We start from the raw sequence: 20,459 nt of genomic DNA, 5'->3' as shown, positions 1-20,459 counted from the left end.
CCAACCAGCGCACTGATTTCGATTATGTTTGTTCCATTAAACAAATGTAATCTAGTTACTGTAGGAATCAGATGTTTTATTCCAACTTTCAATTTAAAAAAAAGAGCTTCTGAAAGTGGGAAAGTTAAGAAAAGAAGCTCGACCATCAGGTTTACAACTCTAAAGCAGCAACGAAAACCTATATCACAATTCTGCATGCAGCGCCTGAAATACATCTAAGTTTGACAATATTGATGTATTGTATAACCCTCTTAAATTTACCACTAATTTATGAGTGGGACTTTGCAAACTCTCATAGACGTTGTAACAGTTTCACGTAAACTATAAATTTATACAAGAAATTTGTCCGATTTAGGTGTTCTAATGGACCCAGTTTACAGAACTTCACTCTACGTTCCCGGTGCAGAGTCATGACTTCGTAACCTTCGTGCTTGAATTTTTATGAAACTTATTGGTTTCTTTTTTTTTCCAGGCTTTAAATCGAAAGTCTGCTTCCTAAAGTCACTATAATTTAACCATTTCTCTCGAATACGACAAAATTTATTTGGGTTCGCTCAGCGGAAGTTTAATAAAAGCATTTGTGCGTTTTCCATGTATTTTAATACAATTTGAATGTATTTGAATAGTATTTGAATATTTGAATTTGAATCGGAATTGACCTCGAATCAAAGCTTCCCGAAAGCGCGCCGAGGAGAACGTACCCACAAAACCAATATTAACTAAACGATCTAACCATAGTGAACTTGGCCTACCCTATGAACTCAGACTATCGCACACGTGATAAGATGATCACGCTCCTTGTCAGACAAACCGAGGCGTGCCCGCACGGCCATCGCCTGGGCTCCCGATTCATTTTCGTCGCGATGGTTCCCCGAGTCGTGGGTCCACTGCTTCTTGCGATCGTGCTTGCATCCACAACAGCGTTAAAGCATCGTATGTAAACATGCCGGATTGCGCGGCGAATAACGACCGCGCGACGCAATGCGCTGAGTCACGTTACATGTCTTTGTATGTGACATTGACACTGCGCGTGACAAGGCGGCGTTGGACCGACTGCGTGACTGCGTCACGCAGATAGACTGGCGTTTACAATGCTTTCTTTCCTTCCTTCTTTCTCTCTTCCTTTCCTTCTTCCTTTCTTTCCTTCTTTCTTTCCTTTCACATTTCGTAGCTCTTTTCGCCTTCTCCGGTGCAGGTCAGCCAAATGGAGATGCCACCTGGGGAAAACCCGCTGTCTCTTCTTTCACATCTCTCTGAGTGATCTAACTTCGGTTGACATCCGCACTACTCGCAGTGGAAGGCAAGGCAGTGACAATTCCTTTCGTGTCAAAACCCTCGAGCAGGACGTGTCACTGGTGGCCCGACCCAGGTGCCAGCTGCTGATGGAGAGTGAATATGCGCGATGAATCAACGCCACTGGCCTTTCTTCCATATATATATATATATTAGGAGCATGCACTTTCTCCGCTGCAGCCGCCTCCTGCGTCCCGTGTCACTTTCACCTTTCCTGAAAAAGGGGGGGAAAAAAAAGGAGGGCTTCTGCATCTCAGAGCAAGCGCCCCGCGGCCGGAATGCTTAGAACTTGTAGCTTGAGGTCTCCGAGGAGGGTCCTGTCATTTTCTCACGCGCTGCACTTGGGCCGAAAGGGTTTCTTGGTTGTTGGTGTTTCGCACCTTCGTTCGGGCGCCAGTAAGCTCGCGGCTCTGTCGTCGCCATCGCGATAATGACGCTTTCGCGCCGCAATGGCGTGAAAAGGTGTTCGCGATCAATTCCGAGAGATTGAATGGCCGAAACGCGGGGGTGTTCGCCCTGTCCTGCGCGAAAGCGGAGGTTGTCTGACGGGAAGTAAACAACTTCCCGGGAGTGATTGAAAAGGCGTGCTGCCACCTTCTTCGTGTCTTTTTTTTCTTTTTTTTTTTTTCCCGGGCCATCCTTTAGTCTGATCAACTGTGACGCCAGCTAAAACCCAGCGTGATTGACATTCCTCTCCTCTCCCGAGACCCCTTTCGAGTAGTGTTGCGCATTGCCGTCGGACCTTTCCAGAAAAATTCGAAAACACTTACGCAAAAGTAAAGCCAGATTTAGTGCGGAAAGTAGGGCTATGGCTTCTTCTGCGTTAAGTGCATTATAAGAATTTGCTGCGAATAAAAGAACTAAGGAAGGAAGCAAGTGGGCAGAGAGCGTCTTTCTATCCACTTTCTTCCTTCCTTAGTAAAAGTTTGTTCGCTGGAAATTCTCGTAATACACCTAGATGCCTGCGGCACATAGCGAAGTGGTTTCGTTACATTCAAACCTAGGAAGCCTTGGAGACGTTTGAAAATAATAAGCCCTGTACACACCGATTCATCATCGCAGACAACAAAAATCTCTCGTAAAATGCGCCTCGAATACTGCGATATGAAATGAAAATCTAGGATGCAGGGCCAACCTGCCTTTAACTGTTTAGCCAAAATAGCCAGACGACTGACCGCAATGCAAGACCATCATCCGGGGTGCTCATAACCGTTTCCAGTTATCCAATTTTTACAGCCTAATTGATAGAGGCCACTTTGACACACACACAAAAAAGGAGCTAAAGTGAATTGCCGAAGGGCGCAGCGGCCACACCCTCAGTACAAACGCCCGCTAAGTGACTTCTCGCGTTTCGTTGTCGGGCAACGCATCATGCAAACGTCCTTATCAAGCTGCCAGCTCGCATATGGTAAAGTTAGAACAAAAGAAATAATTAAATTACGTCATCTTTCTTATCTGGTAAAGACCTCGAATGGATGTCGCGAAACATTCGGTATGTGGCTCGCACGTTCCCCACAGCATTGTCTACCTATCGCGAACTTTTACTCACCGTGTTCATGGAGCGTTCAGAAGTGCCCCAATAAACAAGCTTGCTCGTTCGAACTCGTGCGAAGCGAGGTGACGGTTCGCTGACTTCAAGCATCTCCGTCGAAGACGTGTATGCTTTCAACGGATTGCGCAACAGCCAAAAACAAAAACAAAAAAATAAGAGGACTGGGCAGAGCAGTGGTGCGTATGGGGCGATGAACCACGCTTGCCTACGCAACAGCCAACCAACCGCGGGCATACGCCAACATGTGCAGTGCACGTCGCCTCCGGATGCGTGTGGCGCTCTTCGACTCGCAGAACTGACTCACGGTACGCCACGCTCTTATTCATAGCGACGCGTGTCCTTTTACTGCGTTTCGTTCTCGGCGCTGGCATCCTGCGACGCAGTTTCTTTTTGTAATTTTCTTCCCCCTGCCACGAGCAACTGCCGTATGGTGTAGCCCGTACCGAAATGTTTGACTCTCACTCGTCAGACAGCGCAGTCCAATGCCACAATCGAATGCGACCGTGCGGCAACGTCAGAAATTGTCCGGTTGATTTCGCCAGTAGAATTAGCAGGTCATTCCGAAGCGTTGAGCATCTGCATCAAATTCAATAGTTGCCAGAGAAGACACCAGAAGATAAACATAACACTTAGACAATGATTGAGAACTTTTTTTTACTCGAAAGTTCGTACGCCCTAGGTAGTGTGGAGGATATTAATGAAATAGCCTGCTGCTGATGATGATGATGATAACGAACATGGTGTACTGTATGAGCTGTTCAAATTCCATACAACGCTCAAGCTATCCACCGCTGTGGGCTTTTAGGTTCCGTGGCCGCATATATTCGAGAAAATGGGGCAAGCGAGCATCCGAGCAGGGACTAAAAAATAGCAGTCGTTAGCGCTCAGCGTGATTAACGCGCTTCTGTTTTGTCGCGTATACGTAGAAACTTTTTTTCACTTAGCGCTGAAGAGACGAACCACTAGTAATGGGACATGTTCGTCGACCTCTTGGCATACATGATGCTTGCGTAGACCTTCACTCGTACCCACCTGAGAAGTCTTGCATGCACTCCTGTTGTGCTAAGTTTGATCGTGGCGTGATGAACGTCATCAGAATGACATCTACGCCTGTTCTCGTTCCCTGCGGAGAGAAAAGACAACTACTCAACGCCAACGCCATATGTGGCGTTGCCATATATGGCGTTGCTCTGCTAAGAAAGAGGTGGCGTGTTCAATTCTTATCCGTGACGGCCCTGCCCTAACGGAGGTGGAATGGCAAAAACGGTATTCTACCACTCACTGGGCGCACGTTAAACCGCAGGTAGTAAAAAAATTATTCCAGAGTCCCCAACCATGGAGTGCGCCTCATAATCGTGAAGTGGTTTGTGCCCGTAACACCCCCTGAATTAATAAATTTCTGCTTTGTGTGCGTTATGCACCGATGCTGAGATGTACGCGCCGATCATGGATAATGCGTTACTACACTTCTTCGTAAGGGAGGATCGCTTGAAAATGTACGCGTGCAACGCTTAAGATCATACATACATACATACATACATACATACATACATACATACATACATACATACATACATACATACATACATACATGCATACATGCATACATCCGTACGTACGCACGTACATACATACATACATACATACATACATACATGCATGCATACATACATACATACATACATACATACATACATACATACATACATACATACATACATACATACATACATACATACATACATACATACATACACGCACGCACGCAAGCACGCATGAGCTCATTACACTGAATGGCTCGGGGTCCTGTACTCTAATCAAAATGCCTGATTGCCATTCAAGCTAGTATAATTTCGGCATTTCTGATGCGCAGCGGGAAAACAAGTTTTGAGATTTTCATACACTATTTAATTTCAGTTGCTGCGAGCGCCTCAATACCAATCAAGTTCTCGCCCTCGGTGTAGAGTGGCTGCTTGCGCCAAGTCCCAGGAAACCGACTTCATTCACAGCGTTACAGGCTCTTGAAGTGAAGTTGCTTATGTTACGTTTTCTAGCGTATAACCCTCGACGTACACTGCAAACCGATATACACCCTTGAAGGCCTTTAACGGAGCCCCCAAATGGGTCTTTATAGCTTTTCCCCCTGCTAAGAACGGCCCGCTGACGTGCAAGTTTCGCCAGCCAGTTGCGACAGCGGGCGTCAACTTTTCCTGGAACGCCACCGCAAACCTCTAGCCACGGCGTCACTAAGTCGACTGTGTGTGGAGAACAATACGCGCGTCCTCGACTCTCCTTCGCTGGAGCCAAGATGAGTGCGACGAAGCAGGCTTTGTGCCTGAACCCGCCACCACCAACCTGGTCTGCTGTGAACGAGGGAGTCCCTGAAGGAACGTAGTTCGAGGCCCCTTCCCACGCGCCATTCAAGACGCAAGACAATGGGCAACCGCGGGAGCGCTGCGGGAGTCTGCTCGGGGAATAAAAGGCGCCTTTCCTGAAGTAAGCCCCGAGTTCTACGAAGTCCGTCTGACGTCGGTTGAGGACCGTGAACCTGTGCGGAAGTGTGTGTGTGTAAGCCGTCCCGCAGAGATGCGGCTTGTTTACGATGCCTGGTCGATCCAAATGTAACGAAGTGTCGTTAACAAACGTTAACCAAATGTAAACGAAGTGTCGTCTTTGTTATTGCTCCTTTATTCGTAATAAATGTCGATTGAACCCATGAAATATAGATGCGGTCTTTCATTTGTGTTGAATGAATAGAGTGAGAAGAATTACAAATACTAAAGAAAATGTGAGTGACAACCTAACGATGCAGCTGACAATATACCACTGCCCAACTCAGAGAGAAGGAGAGAGAAAACAAGAAGAGGCAGGGAGAGGCAGGGAGAGGCAGGGAGGTCAACCAGACGAGAGTCCGGTTTGCTACCCTACACTTGGGGTAAGCTAAAGGAGGAATAATAAAAGAGAATTCCTATGGATTCGCCAGGTAACTACGCTCGCTCATTTGCATGACGTCACAATGTGCACGAACTTCTCTTAATACTACCCTCCATCTCGGGAACTATATTTCGGAGCGCGGAGGCAATGTGGGTACGTGGAGTGTGGCTTTGTGGGACCCTTTGTATTGGTTTGTTAGGTTTGTCACCGAATATGTTTAGTTAACTGCCTTCTACAGCGATTGATCTAAAGATGCAAATATCGCCTAAGTTTGAGTAGCTCTCGTTTTTCTTCGCAGGGAACGAGAACGGGCGTGTAGTTATCGTTCTGATGACGCTCATCACTCCACGATCAAACTTATGCCAACAGGAGTGCAAGCAAGGCTTGTCAGGTGGGTACGTGTGGAGGTCTCGGCGCGCATTATGTATGCCAAGAGGTCGACGAACATGTCCCATTAGTAGCGGTTCGTCTCTTCAGTTCTAAGTGAAAAAAACTTTCCACGTATACGCGACAAAAGAGAAGCGCGTTAATCACGCTGAGCGCTAACGACTCCTATTTGTTAGTCTCTGCTCGGATGCTCGCTTGCCGTATTTTCTCGAACTTAGGCGGCCCCGGAACCTGAAAGCCCATCCCTGTATTAAATGTAGGGAGGAGAGAGGAGGGTAGACAATTGGTTTATAAACACGAAGGTTGGCAACGTCTTTGTATTTCCAGTGTCTCCAGTGATGACTTCATAGCCGGAGTCGTGGCGAAGTCATCTCGGCACTGTTGTATAGATGCATTTTTTTTTCTTGGCCGACGCTCTTGTACGCGTTGTAATTACGAGAAGTGAGGTGCTACAGATTAACGTATTTTTCTCGGTGAGCCAAGACACCTTGAAAACGAGTCTGGCTAGAAGATTTAAGTGAAATTAACTTCGTAACAGAAGAGTAACCGATACCTCTAAGAAACGACAGCGAATCCCGAGATACGTTTCATTCGAATAAATATGTGTTTAGGAAAAGTTTATTTCGGCAAGAGACGATACGAGGAGCACTGAGTCACAATCACGGCACAATTCCACCAGGACGATAACATATAAAAAAGAAGAACGAAACACGGCACGTTTTCAAAGTAGTGTCCGACTCCTCACTCACCAACATATACTCACATATACCGGCGGAAAGGCACAGTTACACATAAACGAGGTGCCACATGCATAAAATGATGTTCCATATATACAGTGTACACAATGGTTATGTGCAATGATGATGTGACAGAACACTTTACAGAATTTTCAGGTGATGTGCACTAGATTTGTATATACAAAAATGATCATATACGAGAGCACACACACACGCCCACAGCAATCACGGGCACCTACATTGTATGTGCATTACATGAATACTTAAAAAAGACCGAGGATTCAAGAGCGTTTGCGCGCGGAGCCATCACGTCGCTTCAACAAGCGTCAAAATCACAGCAATAGTCCACGGATTTGTCTCACGTTCGTTCTCCTGGCTTCGAATGACCTTGCGCTTTGTTTTGGTAAAGCTGATTCTCTATTACGAATTCGATGAACAACAGCGACCAGTCGCAGTTGCCCTTTAACTTCAACTTACAGTGGACTTTCTTCGTAACTTCATAAACGAAGGAAAGCGTTTAGAAAAATCAGAGAAACGTATGCATTCTGGGTATTCCTGCCTGAATATTTTCTAAACTTAGCGGCACCCTTAGTTGAAATAACACTTATTGACGTGAAACAAATCACGTGAAAAGAAACATATGCATTTGTCAATGACTTAAAACACCAAATGCAGCGCTAAAGCGCGAGTTTCCTTAAACTCTAAAACTGGTTTAGCTTTAGCCTTAATCTAGACCTCGTTTTCGCGACACACCAATGCCTGCCTCCGCTTGGGCTGGGACGTGGCGGCTTATGCAAAGCACGTCCGAATTCATCGCGTAAATTTCTCTAGGCTAGATTGTTTTCTGCAAACGAGTGCCTTCTTTATTTTATTTCTCATCGCAACCGCTATTTAGCAACGCGCGCTGCTACAATGGAACGGTGGCGGCGGTTGTTCCAAGCGCAGGAACATTTCGAGGAGGCTTATTTATGTTTCGGGACATAACTGCGCATAGATACCTTTCAGGCAGTCTGCAGGCGCACACGCAAAAAAGCAAAGACGCGCAACGCACTCTCTAGGCCACGCCACGGGGGGCACCGACAAATTGGGCCTAATGGAAACCGGACAATGGAGCCCAAACGTGGGGGGTGGTCTCGTAACGGCCTGCGCTTTACAAGTTAAGCACAGGCTTAGGAAGAGAAGCAGTGGGTCATAAATAAAGCCACGTGTGCCTTTTGCAGTGTATGCCTTAGCGGTCACCCCGCGGTAGTGAGTCAGAGCAAACAAAGGAGTTGAAGACGTGAGGCGAGATAAATTAACGGGAGGCGCGCAGGAATTGGTTCCTAATCGATTGGCGCGACGTTGCGAAAAAAGTATGCCGCGAGCGGCATTGTTTTAGGCGAGAAAAGAAGAAAGAATGGAAGCACGGACCGGCGCGCCCCCTGCTGGGACAGAAGAGAGGTATGGGACGAGGGTTACGTCGTGTGTACACCGCGAGAGGTGCCGCCGCGTAATGATGACCAAATGGTAATGGACGAGCTGCGATTTCGGAAGGACGAAGTGGTATACGTGCCCGCCATGCGTAAAACGCTCTGAGAACTTGAGGACAACGCGTTGCTCGGCGCTATTAACAAACGTAAAAGCCCCATTTTATTCCTAACGGTCTTGTCCGTTTGTGCTGTTGCCTTGCAGGTTATGGGAAAATGAATTAAAAAGAAAGAAAAAAAAAAGATTGTTATTCACCCGACTAAAGCACGAAGCTAACAAGGTACACCCGAGCAGGTTCCTGGGAAAGACAACTTCGCAGTAGAAGCAAACTTCAGCTTGGTTTGGGATGGGCGAAGTTTTCTTCAACTGCGAAGTTTTCTTTCTGAGAAACCGGTGGAGGGTGTGCTTTGGAGCTTCGTGCTTCAGTTGTGGGGATGACAATCCGGTGTCCGGTGTCCAGCGTCGGCCATCGCTTGGGCAAAACGAGTTTCGAACCGCGCAAGCCCAACCACGCAGTCCCTCCATGTGGCGCCAAAACGTTACTGAATTGAGTTTGTCAAGGTAAAATACGTAGAAAAATCGCAAAGTACGGCTTACACACAACCTACAGACATGTTAGCGTAGGATTATAATTGGAATATACAAGAAAACGTAATTCTGTTGCGCGGAAACTCAAACACGAATGTCTTTTAACGCGATAGCGTTTTCCAGCTGCCGTTTGAGGTCTGTCTTAGTGGGATGGGTGCAGCCCCATCCACAAAGCTCGCCACAAAGCTCGCCTCCGTGCATAGCGCTCGCCGCCAGCGTTTCTCGGTAAACATTACAATTACATAAGCTGCAGTTGCCGGGAAGCGTGAGAAGCACTCAGGGATCTTTGAATGCTATCGCGTTACACTCTTGAAGGCGAAGCTTAAGCGTTCTCCAAATTCTTTTCTCCTCACTCTCTGGGAAATAAAGCGAATTGAATTGAGTTGAATTGAAGGTGCACGTGGAAACGAACGGCTTGCTTGAAAGCTTTTATTCAAAACAGGAAGAGAAGTAGAGCCCTTATGGGGCTCCGCAATAGGTGGAGTCTCTATTCCGGGACGAACGGCGCCTCTCGCGTCGCGGTGCGTTTCGTACATGCACGCGGACTTGAAGTCAGTCCAATGAGAAGCGCCAATTTCACTACGATGTGTCGGACCATTTCCTTTTTTCCTCTGTTCGGAAAGCGCATAAGCGAGACCTTGTCGTCGCTCCTGTAGCCAGTACTGCAGCCGATAAGTCGGCACGCTGTGTGCAATCGGAGCTGCTGCTTGGTGCTTCGGGGTAGCTAATCAAACCACGTGACGGCGCCTCTGAAAACCCACAAGCACGAAGACAAGAGAATAGACGCTCAAACGACTACTGCCACTCAAGATAACTCTCTCCCATAGCGTTACACGGAAGCTTCGCGATCAGCCAAGTCTTGAACGCGTTCCGTTATTGTTCACCTATAGCCTTCCATCGGGACAATTCGATACTGTTGACGGAGTTGTCAGGGCAAGCACTTCCACAACCCCGCCGGAGCCAACACATCATGTACGCCACTATCAAACTCTTTCATTTCAGCAGCAAAGGTGGCACAAGGTTCTTTCAGAGCTTTCCTGAAAGTATCTACGAAAAATTGCTAAATTTTTCCGGGGAAACAGAAGCTGTGAGGCTGTCTTCCATAAGTACCACGAGTCCTTATTTTGAACACTGGCAAGGAAGGCTTAAAGCACACAGTTATCTTTGATTTGACATTTCATTACAGAGGGCGTCTCAATTATGGTAATGATGGTAGCCGTCCCTTCGAGATGCTCAGATAACTTTTTTTGCGCTCCGGCTAATTACATAATTAGTCTTCATTACTCAACTTCTCACCTATTATAATTATATCAAAAGTGTCAATGAGAAAATTGTAGATCAACAATAAAAACTCCCGATACAGCTTTCTGTGGCTCGATACGTGCAACATAATTTTTTTTTTTTCGAGCGTGAAAGAAGCCCGCGAATACACGGAAAATGCCTCGAGCGGCCAATCGCGCGGCAATCTTGCGTGTATCCGCAGGCTTCTCGTTGACACGTTTCATCTATGTATACTAGGAAAGAAAAACAAGCATTTGTTTTCCCATGCTACATTCTAGGCACACCTTCTTGATTCGTTCAGATATAGGGAACAAGCCTCATGCTTCGGGCTTATGTGTGCATCTTGTTGTTTTTAGCGCGAAAATTCATCTGTCGAAGATTCTCACTTCAAAGTAAAACTTGCACCAGCTAGAGGGTTCTGTATATTAATAATTAATTGTAACTTTTGCACTATGTAAGGTTATAAATATCCTGCCGGTTTACGAAACCTCGTAAGCATCTAAAGGGTCTTAGTGACTATGGCGTTGCGCACCTGATGAAGGGGTTCCGGGATCGATCTCTGTTGCGGCGGGCGGAACTTCGACGGGGGCGAAGTGCAAAAACGCTCGTGCATACTTAAGATTTAGGTGCGCCTCAAGGAACCCCAGGTGCTCAAACTTAATCTGGGGCCTGCCAACACGGCGTGCCTCATAATAAAATGGATAGCTTTGGAACTTGAAAAGAAGCCCCCAAATTTAGTATCGAAGCGCAGCTTTCTTGCCGGGTTCCAGGCACATTTTCGCACGTATCTGGCCTGTTAACGCTGAACGCCGCGAACGCGTGCTTCGACAACCGGCATGAAACACCCTTTCTTGCGGGCCCTGTTACACGGGCGACTTTAACCGCAGTTAACGTAACCGGTGTTAACGTAACCGTGGCCAGCGCGTCGAGATACTGGGCGCGTTTGGATGCGCAGTTGCCGTAGAAGAAACCGGCGCATCACAAACGTCACCAGTGTAACAGGACAGTATAGACACCACTAAAAATTTAAACAAACTGCCAACCAACCAAACAAACATATATATCTGCATGTAAACATGTATATATAATATCCAGATTGTCTATAATTGACTGCAAATAAAATCACTTCTTCGTATTACATTCTGGTGTTTAAGAATATCTGTGCCAATCAATCAAACAATCAATCAAACATTTCTTTCTTTCAAAGCATGATTGCAACAAGAAGGACATGCAAAAGAGGGTCCCATGGTCACATGTAAGACCGTACCGGGACCCTCCAGAGAGAGAGAGAGAGAGAGAGAGATAGATAGAAAGGCAAAGGAAAGACAGGGAGGTTAACCCGATTGGCTACCCTTTACTGGTAGAGGGGCAAGGGGGTGCAATAGGTGAGAGAGAGAAGGATAAAAAAAGGAAAAGAAAAACCTAAAAACACACACGCACGTACACACGAACTGTTTCTGTGGGCACTGTCACGCAGCCCGCAAAGGCGTTCCTAGTCTTACGCAGTGTCACCGTATAGTCCTACGTCACACAGTGTACATTCACAATTTGTCAGGAAGTTCCGTGTCTTTCAAGTATGGCAGCAGCGCCTTCATAGCAGATCGCGCTGATGTTCGCGTAGGCCAGTTTCCAAGGATCTTGTTTTCTGACATTGGGACCCTCTAGAAAAGCCTGTTACACATACACACATTGGTTCATGAGCGAATCGCACAGAGAAGTTTCACTTTACGTGGATCTCAACTGGATTTGAGTCTCTCTGTTCTTTTTGTGTTTTTCTGTCTTTCTTTCTTTAGTTTTTCTGCGGTGTTTTTGCTGCGCCGGCACTGTTGAGACACGGGACTGAAATGTACTGGAGCAGGTCTGCCGAATCTCGCGCCGAGAGAACGCCATTCTTGGCGACGGCGAGAAACAGTTCAAGGCGCCGAAAAGAATTGATGCCTATTACGCGTAGTTGCGCTTTCATCAGATAGGTTTTTTTTTTCTTGCTTCTGTTTTTCACGGGACGTGAGAAATCCGTTTATAACGAAAGCGTCGCAAAAGTTGGTTTAGGTACGTTGATGGCGAGTTCGGGTATATCGAATCACCTTATATATCGAACTCTATTTAGGGCGCAAGCCTGTTCGTTATATAGCCGCGTTCGTTCGACTGTAGTTTGCCGTTCACTCAGCTTCGCGACCGTCGCCTGTCAACCTTGAAGTGCATCAAACTCGGTCTGTGGGGCGCTTCGAGAGAGAAATCTATCATGCGTGACGACTTGCAAATACGCTTGACGACGAGTTCTCCGTGCCGTGTTTACTCGAACACAACTCGACCACGAATGTGTAGCTGCCGTGTGCAGGTACTTAAAGGAAAGTGGTCGCGTGTGCTTCACTCGAAATTACGCCTAAGCGCGCTATTATACGTGGTGTTGCGTCAATACACGTCAGCGCAACGGCCACCACTCCACTCTATGTCGCGCATAGACTTCAGTGGTAGCCTCAAGGCAACAGGATTTTGACTGAGGCAGCACGTTGGGGCTTGTTGGTATGACTTACATACCCGACACTGGACGCAAGAGCCACACAGAACAGACAAACACGCGCAAAGAACACACACGCGATGCAGTTGTGGGTGTTTATTTTTCTATTTATTTATTTGATTTATTTTTCTATTTATTGATTTGCTAATTTATTGGTTTGCTTGTTTGGTTGATTGTGTGTTTTTCTGTTTGTTTGTTTGTTTGTTTGTTTGTTTGTTTGTTTGTTTGTTTGTTTGAGTTTATTATTATTTCGCATTGACGTTTCCACAAACAAGAGCATGCGCGAGGAGGTACCGTAGCACATAACTGCAGAGGGACTACGTGCATTTGTTGAGGTTAAAATATTACAACAAGAACACTTGTTTGTTTGTTTCCATATTGCCAATAACTGCCATCATCGTAGCTTTGTAGAGGAGAGTGGAGGCATGACTACAATGGCATGACTAACAGAAAAGCAGGCAAAAAGAGAAATAAAACTTTACACCAATATATAATCCTCATAGGAACTGTAAGAGACACTAACTAATAGCTCAGGAGGCACTTCTGTAAACAAAAATAACGCTTAAAGAATCCGATGACACCTAAGCACGTCTTGTAACTTGTGAATTCCAAAGCATTAATGTCCGATCGAACGCCGCTGCGCGGCCCTTCGAGTTATGAACTCCTCGCGGGAAAGCTAGCGCGTTTTGATTTGGCCTTACCAAGGCGCACTTACAACGCAGGCGAGAGCTTGCGCGGTCAAGGAGTGCGCGGATTACGTAGCCTTGCGAGAGCGAGGGTGACGTGGCGTCGCGGCGATGCCCTCTCCCCTCGCGCAACGCCTGGCGCGCTATCGTTGCCGTTGGTGTACCCGATCGCCCGCTCTGCCCCCTCGAGGCGCAATCGTGACCTGGCGTCTTAGCCAATGGGAACATACCTGCCGTTTCGCTGCCACAGACGACAGGCGCCGGATTTTTCGCTCAACGGGCCATTTGACGCTTTCGCATCAATAATCGAAGAGAACGAAACCACAACATAAACGAAGACGACACATGTACTCCATTACCGTGGCCAGATTTGTTGTTTAACTAAACTGATCGCTGTTTGGAAGTTGCATAAATGGAAGAGGCCCAACGAGATGAGTCCGCATAGAAACCACAGGATGGTTGCTAATGAATTGTCTTGGTTTGGATACGTTTGGCACGAGGCACCGGAACGGCTCCGTGTCTTCTAACGTCTTCCTTAACGCTTTCAGTTCCCGTACGTTAAAGTTCACTAATGCAGAAAGTTGTGCGAGCTGATGACTAATCATACCGCGCGGGTGAAGCAGTGCACTGAAGAGGACGAAGCGGTAATGATGGCTAAACTCTTGAACGTACGCCCACCGTAACGTCCCGTGTAAGTACATACTTGCGTTTAACGTACGTAAGGCGCCAAGGCCGTTCTAAAACTGTCTATTGTCGACGATCTCGTAGCGTAAAGCAACTTGCTGCGATGGCCAGCTGGGGCGTCCAAGCTGAGGCCAGGCGTTTGTACCGCGAGAAACGGTATATAGGTCGTGAGGACATGATCCTCGCGAGATGAGACGATAAGAGGCGCGCACGGGTGGTCAAACTGTTGATGTAAAGAATGCAAATGAGGCGGCACGAATGCAAATGAGGCGGTACGCATCAAATCGGGCTATTCTTTCGACGCTCGGCGCACGCCCAGTTTCAATATCGAAGCGGGAGTTTTCGCCAATCAATATCTTCGGAAGGGAGGCTTGCGCTATCTTTAAGATCGCGCAAATTACTTTTACGTCCCGTGGCGTCCTCCTTCAGCACTACCTTTCAACATCGGCGGTAAATTTAGTAGTTAAATGTTAATTAACGAACTCTTGTTAATTAGTGAATGGGCAGCGATGGATAACTCGACCATCTAGTCTCCGCCATGCTCAAAGAACCGATAGCGAAAGAAGTATCATTTTACATTGGTTGAAGCCCATTTTTTAAAATATGTTTTCATTAAAAACAATCACGGCATATATTTTGGCAGCTTACATTTGAATATATATCTTTCTTGGACGTACATAAGTGCCATGGATCGGCAAAATACACAGAACTCATTCAGGCACGCTGACAAAGCATATTTTTTCCCTAGAAGCTCGCTCGAACTCAAGTTCACCAAAAATGTTTACTCCGCCTTGCTCAGTCGGACTCGGACTCATCCAAAGTTGTACTCATTCCAAGCTCACTCAGGTCCGGGCTCACGATATTCAGACGACTCTCGAGTGAGAGTCCCGTATAGTTAACGCATCATTTGCAAAACGAAAAAAAAAAAGAAAGGTGTACGTATAACAATCGAGTATATGCGGTACGCGATTTTCAATTTTCAGCGCCTCTTGCCACTCGGTTTGCGTGGTGTCCTTTTCCTCCTGGCCCGGCGCGACTATCTTTCCTAGCAGCGGGGCGTCAACCGACGACGCGTAACGAAGTGGCGTGAAAGCGGAACGGAAGCAAAACGAGATTTTGTAACCGGCGCAAAAAAAAAAAAAAAAAACTTGCAGATGTCTGCCAAGAGTGGCAGTGAGCGAAAATAAGGCGAAGATAGCGAGAAGCCGCGTGGCAAAATAAAAGTAAAAATTGAAACTGTCGTCACCTACGCGCCGGTGCAGATGTACGCAGGAGCGTGTTGCCAAGTGAACGCGGAAGCAATTTGGGAAGCAAACTTCTGTTTGTCGTCTGTCACGCCGCCTGCAACTGCTTCCAGAACGATAGTCAAACTATTCGTATATATACACGTTCCGTCTTGAAGTAACGTAGGAGGCGCAGGGGGGCTCTTACTATAGGCAACCGCCTAACAGATTGTGAGTTACCCTTGTTGGAATTTAAAGGGAAATGTGATGTTCAGTGGTGTTTGAGACGACTTCCTGATTTCAGCTCCCGAATTCTTTCAGGCGATGCCGAAAATTGGCAATGTGAGGGCAAAATTGAAGTACCATATTCGCGAAACGGAAATAGGCATCACAATTCCGAGGGATCCAAAGCTTGGGCATCTAAAAGTGGACAAATATTTTGCTATCGTAACCTTGCTGTGGTGTAGTTTTGCAAGACTAAAGCTTACGAACTACTTCTATAGTATATTACAATCATGTTATTATGCAATGCATTGATTTCGTATGCTAAGATATCATAGGCGTTTTGGTTTACAGGGTACAGAGGTCTTTTCTTGTTGTGGGCATGTGAATCTTGGGAAGTCAAGTTCTTCTTTGAGGTTGTCATTGTCGTCGTCGACGTCGTAATTATTGTTATTGTCGTCGTTGTTGTTCGGCATTTCATGTATAAAGTTAAGGTCCTCACAGAAAGACATTTGCTGTCCTCGACGTTTCTTGTAGAAAGTTAAGGTCCTGACTGAAAGACAATATAATTCCCATTTGCCTACTGCTGCGATTGACGGGATGCTGAACATGTCGCCTTACGTAAGAGTCACAAACAAGTGTTCTTACTTGCACCAGACTCTCATAGACTCATTACGAACTGACCTTGATCGCCACGCTAAACCAGTGGTGGATCTAGAGAGAGAGAGAGAGAGAGAGAATGTGAGGGGACTGCCCGCTTTTTGGTCCTTGTCCTTGGCTTCGGGGCGCCTTGTCCGTCGTACATGTTCTTTTAGTCCGCGTCTTCGTAGCGCTCTTTTCATCAAGTATGCAAAACCAACTCGCCCACATCAAGCTTCTGCGCTTTTTGGTTTCCGCAGAGTGAGTGAGTGAGTGAGTGAGTGAGTGAGTGAGTGAGTGAGTGAGTGAGTGAGTGAGCGAGTGAGCGAGTACTGGCACGGTGTTTGGGACCCTCTGCAGGTTTGGGCTCTTCTCTCATATTGTGCTCGATCGTCACCATCACGCTCAATCTGACACTCGGCGCTGCGAAGTAGGGAGATCCTACGCAGCCTCAACTTCCTGAAACGCCGTTTGCGTCGCAGACGCTAATCTTCTGTGACTGCGAACCGGCTGCCTTCTCCTGGCATGCGCACAGAAAGAAGCCAGACGTGGTCATTTGTTTCCCGTAGCCCTTCTGCTGGTTTCCTGGGTGACGCCAGCCGCTAAACACGAGGATCCCATTTCAGGAAGGGCGCGCGCAATTTCGTTGGATCGTATACAGTGTTGCAACAAAAATGAACTTGACCCTTACGCACAAAAAAAGAAAAAAAAAAGAGAGAAGTCGTTACTCGGCGCGGAAGAAACCTCAACGGCAATACGACCATGCATAATGTCAAGTTGTTCATTTCTCACAGTGCGTCAAGGATCGCCATATATTTCCAAACTCAAGGCTATGCTTGCATCCCTGCTGGTGTAAACTAGGGAAGCCGTGTGCGCTGAAGTCGTTTCCCGAAGAAAAAAAAAAAAAAAAAAAACTACGAGACAACTTTCGACCTGTGATCATTCAGCTATACTGAATGATCACAGCGCGAGAGTTGTCCCAAGTAACTTTGGTAATTCTCAGCAAAATGTTTTTGTTGTAAGTACAGCAATTGGCAATGATTACGCATGCGCGCAGAGTCTTATTTCCATTGTGCGTTTAGCACAATTATTTCTTCAATAGTTACAAAAATAAAGGCGGAAGATTTAACCCGAGAAGAACGTCTGTACCCTCAAGCGACAGGATTAGACAAGTCAATTTAACACCCATGCATTACGTTGCGATATTTATGTACAAACTAGTTGTGCCATACATACTATAGTATGTCAATATAGCTACGCTATGGGACCTCACGTTTCTCATGCTTATCATAGTGGTTGTTTCTTAAGTTCGAGGCGGCTGAGCTGTGCAAGCTAGCTTATGTCATCCTTACAAACGTGCAGTCCCTCGCATTAGGTAGTTTTAATATTATGCAACTTTGAATGCGCAGCATCATCTCGATTAGCTACTGTCGACATTGGTCGTTCTATAGAGTCGGTGAGGCTTGTCAAATAGTCGTTGAGGCAGCTTATTTCTCGTCAGCCTCAATTCTATTTTTTTCTTTTGCAAGGAAACTGAAGCAAACCAATTTATTGATTGATAATACTTTTTTTTTCTAATATGTATTAACGATCTGCCTAGCAATTTGTCCTCCTCGATCCACTTGCATCCATCATTACCCATATTGGCAGAACCACCGTACTTTTGCGTTCCGTAAATACTATGGCGCCCAAGTGCTGTCTACTAATTTTTGAAGGAAAAAAAAGTGTGATGAATGTAACCTTGACTCTGGAGATATACGGGATGCGTGATGCGCTTTGCGAAATGGACCATTTGACATCGTCCATGGTCTTGGTGCCGTGGCGTAATAGGCGGAAGCTGTACGTGGGCGTTCAACAACGCGCGCACACAGACACCAGAAGAAAAGAAAACACAAGGAATAAAACTGCGAGTGTGTGTAAACAGTTATTACCGCATTCCTTTGTCGCGCGCTCCTGTACACTCAACCGCGGACTCGACGGTAGCTGCAGCGTAAGCGAGTGGCGCTCCGTGTTTAAATTACGCAGTTACTAAGCATGCGACGAAGCGCTTTTCGGCGAGAGCAATCCATCACGGAATGATGTTTCAAGGTGGCGTGCAAATTTGCGCGCTGCCTCGCCACTGTATATATATATATATATATATATATATATATATATATATATAGCACGGCCAAGACGCAGGCGTGTGCAACACGTGGTGTAATTACGGTTGCGGCGCCAGCAGAGACGTGTACACAGCCGATATTTTTGAGGCACAAAAAAAAACTCGGAACGTCGAACGTAAGGGGAAGCATGGATTGCGATAGCAAATTAGTAGACAGCCATACGAAGTAAGTATAGTAGCTTTATCGGCCGTATAAACTTGTAAACATTCGCTTATATACCCAAATTAATTAACAAGCATAGCGTCAGCACGCACGGGCAAACATGAACACGTCACACTCGATGACCGCAGGCGGTCGCATTCAAAGCACTGGCGTGAGGAATCGCGGCAGCAGCAGCGAGCGAAGTGACCTTCCATCGCTTCAACGCAAACTGAGCAGTGAGAACACATCGCACGCAAACTACTAGGTTTCGGCCCACCTAGACTGTGCCCCTCAAAGCAGATCGCTTTCAATATAAAGCCCACGTGACCGCGCGCTGCTGCGCCATACACAGTTGCTGCCGAAGTGCAACGCCCTCTCCCCCCTGCTTCCCCTCCCCTGATGCCATGCGCGCGACGGAATACGGTTCGTTTCCTCTCCGCATTCCCCCTTTGCGCGCGCGAGATTATTGAGCCGCGATCGTACGTCGGCTCCCACTCGCACTCGTTCACTCGCACATGCAGCATACGGCACGCGGAGACGGTGTTATCGCGCTTGGTCTTTATAAGGAGCATCACGGCGACGGCGACGGAAAAAATGCGCCTGGATATTACGCCTATAGCAATAACATCGCGACGAAAGATCAGCTGTGCCCTTCCGATTGGAATCTCCAAAATTGCCCTCAAAATACCGTTTTGGAAGGAATACTGCTGACACACATGTTAGTAGTAGTAAGCAATTAAATTAAGCTCTCCGGGTTTTACGTGCCAAAAGCATGGTCTGATTATGAGGCACGGCGTGGCGTGGGACTCCGAATTGATTTGGACCACCTGGCATTCTTCAGTGTGCGCCGAAATCTAAGTGCACGAGCGATGTTGCATTTCGCCACCATAGCGACGTGGTTTCCGCAGCCGGGATCGAGCTCACGATCTCGAACTGAGCAGCACTACGCGATATCCACTGGGCTAACGCGGAGTTTTTAAAAAAAGTAGTAGAAACTCTACCACGCGATTCTGGTACGTAAATCTGCTACACTTAGCAACTGTGTACGCTGGGAAACACAAGGATATCAAAGCAGGTCTTGAAACGGAGCTTCTGGTATCGTTTACGTTATTGTAACACAGATTAAAGTTCGCTGACGTATGATAAGGTTGCTCACAAGTCAATAAATAAATAAATAAATAAATTGGTCAATAAACAAATAAATAAAAACCTCGTTATAACGAAATGGAAGGGATGGTCAGAATTGCTTTCTTATATCCATTGTTTCGTTATATTCTCTTTCGTTATAACGAGGTATGACTTTAAACAACCGCCTCGTGCGCTTTCTTGTTGTCCTAGCGTGTAGATGCGGCAGCGATCTCAAGAATGGAGTGATGCCCAATGCACCGTGACGTTCGTATCCACTGGGAAAGCTGCGGATTTTTTTTTTCTTTCGTTTATACGTAAACGTTTTGCGAGGGACCTTGAGATTTCTGCGACGGACGCCGGTGGACACCGGTGCCAGGGATGGACACGTGAATGCGATTATATATTTGGGAGCGAGCCCGCAACTGCAGCCGCCGCGGTAAACGTGGCTGTCGCACGCTCGCTGCCGCAGTGCCGCGAAGGAGAACGAGAGGTCGTCAGCTGGCGTACGAGTTTTAAGCACCGTCTGCTCCTTGTTATTCCGTTGCCGAGCGAGCCGAGGGTTCCCGCGCAAGCGAGCAATTCTCGATACTTTACATGCGGGGACGCGTTCGCGAGAGAGAGAGAGAAAAAAAAATGACGGTGGGGTTCTCCGTGCTCTCGCGCTGACCCGAAAGCGCCGAGATGAAAAGAAGCTGTCACTCACGCGGTGAAATCAGCAACGCAAATGCTGGCTGTTGCGCACGAGCTGGCCGGTTCCTGGAAACGAGCGAGCTGCTCCCTTTTGTGTTGAAGAAACGGTGCAGCATTCTTTGGG

General features: G+C 46.9%; 1 long non-coding RNA gene across 1 annotated transcript in view; it reads left to right on the top strand.

Annotated features, from left to right (window-relative positions):
- The window catches only part of LOC129385561 (uncharacterized), a 400,056-nt gene extending 393,891 nt beyond the window's left edge, over nucleotides 1-6,165 (top strand). The window contains exon 3 of the long non-coding RNA XR_008613031.2: nucleotides 6,078-6,165. This is a non-coding gene — a long non-coding RNA (uncharacterized lncRNA). The remainder of the gene's footprint in view (nucleotides 1-6,077) is intronic.
- Nucleotides 6,166-20,459: the final 14,294 nt, after the last annotated feature.

The sequence above is a fragment of the Dermacentor andersoni genome, chromosome 7, assembly GCF_023375885.2.
Source record: "Dermacentor andersoni chromosome 7, qqDerAnde1_hic_scaffold, whole genome shotgun sequence".
NCBI lineage: Eukaryota > Metazoa > Arthropoda > Arachnida > Ixodida > Ixodidae > Dermacentor > Dermacentor andersoni.
The sequence above is the reverse complement of the archived record's forward strand: the minus strand, read 5'-3'. Positions and strand labels throughout refer to the sequence as shown.